Source organism: Nelumbo nucifera, chromosome 1, assembly GCF_055504915.1.
Source record: "Nelumbo nucifera cultivar China Antique chromosome 1, China Antique-T2T, whole genome shotgun sequence".
Classification (NCBI taxonomy): Eukaryota; Viridiplantae; Streptophyta; class Magnoliopsida; order Proteales; family Nelumbonaceae; genus Nelumbo; species Nelumbo nucifera.
Genome location: NC_142649.1, coordinates 67,703,526 through 67,707,326, shown reverse-complemented (window position 1 = coordinate 67,707,326; position 3,801 = coordinate 67,703,526).

Genomic DNA, 3,801 nt, shown 5'->3' with positions numbered 1-3,801 from the left:
TTCATCGGAAAAATATTTAGCCTGCATCCCCGGTCCTCGACGGAGACGAGTTCCCCATCGGGGACTTGAATCCCCGAATTTATTAACTAAAAGTTTGTTTTTAGAAAGGTATTTACTATAAAGAAAAAGTAAAATGCAAATAATATTTTAAATATATTTTGAGATTTATAACATAAATAATATTATATATTTAATATAATGTATATACACATATATAATTGGGGTCGAGGCGGCGTGTGGACTTTACTCCCTGATGTAGGCGCTTTAGCCAGGCCTTTGGCGCATTGGCACATGGCCAAGGTCGAAGCCAGTCAATACATCATACAGGGTAGGGGTCAGTGTCCAGCGCGGGACCAATGGTGCGACCACACGCTGCGGTTCTCAGATGTCCTCCCGCCTAGGGCTAAGATCCCATCCTGACTGTCCACAGCGTCCGCCATCAGGCGACCTCAAGTATAAATAGGGTGACATTCCCCCAAGGTAAGGGAGGCCCAATCCAGAACTTGCATTCCCAGTTCTAGCTCTCCAGCTCCTGGGCGACCTCGTTCAAACCCCTCAGACCTCGTCCGCCCTCTTTATTCCACCCTACTAACTTGACCACCGGAGTCCCCACCTCGGGTCCCCACCCGAGGCATCTAACATCCCCTTTCTTCGCAGGTCCCGGTCCTCAGAGTCCTTGGCACTTCTCGGATCACGCTAGCCTTCGGCCTCGGCACCCCTCGGAGTCCTCGGCCTCCACCAACCTACGGCCTGGGCCTTCCTCGGAACCCATTGGTTCTCAACTAGATTTCACCAACCCTCGGGCTTAGAAGGCCCTCGCCCTCAACATTTCACAGATCCTCTTAGCTAGTTCGTCCGAGAGACAAGGTAAATTTACTGTGTTGTCCTCAGCCCATTCTGAGTCACAACAATTGGCATTGTCTGTGGGAACGACTGCTAAGTCTTCCCCCCAACGCTACGACTCAGCTTCCAATGAAATGGCTAGAAGCAAGGAAACTAAGTAGAATTTGGTCACCAGGGACCAATTTCCAATAGTCCTTGATCGGCTCGATGACCTCACGCAGAAGCTTGACAAGGTGCGGCAATCAGCAGGAGGCCACCCGCCAATAGTCCTTGACCGGCTCGATGACTTCACGTAGAAGCTCGACAAGGTGCGGCAATCAGCAGGAGGCCACCCGTAGGGTAGCCACCCCGCTGAAAGCTGGAGGCATTGCCGCGGACGCCCTTCGAGGGCTCTGCCAGCTAAACGCCTAGCCGAACCCCCTCGGTTGATCCCTTAACGTCTGGCGGAAGTATCCGGAGTGTGGATCAGCCGTCGAGGACCCTCCAGCCTTCCGATCAAAGGGAGAACGAATCAGTACGACCTCGCAACCGATGAGCCAAAAGGAACCGAGACGCAGCCATCCTATCCCTCGACCAGTAGATCGCCGACTTACGGGCACAACTCGACACTGTGAAGGATGAAGTTCGGTAAGTCAAGGAGAGTCGAGCTGACACCTCAGCAAGCCAGCACCCCTCCACCAAGATGAACGCCTTCACCGCCGCCATCACCTCGGAACCTCTTCCGCATTATTTCAAAGCTCCCACACTAAAAGCTTACGATGGCACCTCGGACCCAAACGAGCACCTAGAGAGCTTCCGTGCACCCATGCTCCTATACGGGTATTCTGATGGACTGATGTGCCGAGGCCTCTGATGTCCCCTTTCTTTGTAGGTCCCGGTCCTCGGAGTCCTCGGCACTTCTCGTATCCCGCTAGCCCTCGACCTTTGCATCCCTCGGAGTCCTCGACCTCGGCACCCCTCAGAGTCCTCGGCCTCGACCTTCACTGGCCTACGGCCTGGGCCTTCTTTGGAACCCGTTGGTCCTCGACCAGACTTCACCAGCCCTCGGCCACAATGCACCTCAGGCTTAGCAGACCCTTGCCGTCAATAGTTGATAGATCCTCTTAGCCAGATCGTCTAGGAGACAAGGTAAATTTACTATGATGTCCTCAGCCCATTCTGAGTCACAACACTCCCCATTCCCATCCTAGTCCTCAATTAGATATTCCTATTAATCCCATCTCCACCATGTCCCTGCTAAGGCAGTCTCCTTTCCATCCCCGCCTGATGGGGGAGGCCAGGTATTCGAAGGGGATGGGAAAAATTGTCATCCCCATCCTCGGGTTGTATAGTCCCAAATAGCAATAAGTCTTAACATCCTTTTCCCATACATCGCAAAAGGGCCCGCTAGTTAGTAGTTACTGTCATATTCTGCTTAAAGGTAGGTAGGATAACGGGTCTGGATATTGGTCTTACTATCATACACTATGAGAGTGACCTCTATAGTAAAGGATAAAGATAACAATTGACATGTATAATCAAATTGTACCAAAATCAAAGCAAGTATTTGCCTTATAACAGGATAGATTTTGAGTGCAGTATTGCGCTGTAGATGGCCAACTCTCAAGCAGGTTCACAAACCTGAATTGTCGTTCATCCAAAGCCTCCCTTCCTCTCAAAGATTCCAATCCGACTGATTTACGGAATGGGCCTACGGTTGGGTCTATTCAAGAGCGTTTCAAAAGGGTCAGGGACAACAAACTGAGTCAGAAACGTCAAGCTCCCGCTCCCGGTCTAAATTCTGAACCCAGAATGGTGGAATTTGGAAACATTGAAGCCCAAATCTTTGTGTTTGATTTAATAATTCAACTTTGTCGTACTCTTACTATCACCCCCTGACGTCCCTGCAATATTTAGAATTTTTAAGTCAAAGGTCCACCGTCCACGATGAAAATTCTTTACACAAGAACGTGGACCGGAGACCCATTCAAAATTTCAAACAAAGCTGTAGAGTTCTAAGCCCTCAACACCACCCCATCTAAGAATGGTTAGTTCTCCACTTTTCCTCACTACTTGATTGATAACTGAAACTCTGAAAGGTTCAACACTTCAACTTGACATAGACATGTTTCTACACGGTGAACCAAAAGTCTCGATGGCAACTACATCTTCTGAAACATAAAAAAATAGTATACCATATAAAATATAGTAGACCATGTTACGTGCAGTAAATATTAGTGAATACACTGTTTGAAGCATTAGGCTGGTTTTATATTTGATTTAATAAATTTAATTTATTCATTGTTTTTGTTTTGTTTTTTGTGAATGAAAAGCCTGGCATGGCTATGTGTTCGAGGGGTTTGCCACATGACAGTGCGGAGCTTTTCCGTTTTTCTGCTGTGAAAGAGGTAAGAGAGAAATGGGAACCGGCGTTTTTGGGCAATATTCGGCACCGGTGCTGTTTTTTGAGAAAATGACACCACGTAGGTGATACATAAAATAAAAAAAAAAAAAAAACTGTGCTTCAAACAACAAACCAGATTTCCTACCCACTCTATCCATCATGAATTGCAGCCATACATCTGAGATGTGTGGCTCCATTTCACAATAGGTTAGGTAGAGTGAGTAGGAAATCCCGACTATCAAACAATACCACCATTTTTTTTAAAACGGTGCGATGTTCACAGCACACTTGTGAGTTGTGATTCCCATAGACATTGAGCCTCTAACCTCGTAGAACAACCAAGCTTAATTAATTCATTGTTCAATTGAATGAATTGAGAGAATTTTTTTTTGGTAAGAATGAATTGAGAGAGTATCACCGAGACTTGAGCCACTTGTCAATTGTCATTGTTTTTTGATGATTCTGCCGGGAAATTGAGCAACTGACTTGGCCGAACACCCAAGAGCACCAGTATACTCGCCACTACATACCCAAAAAGATTTAAGAAAAAACAGGAATAAAGAAACGAGAGAACA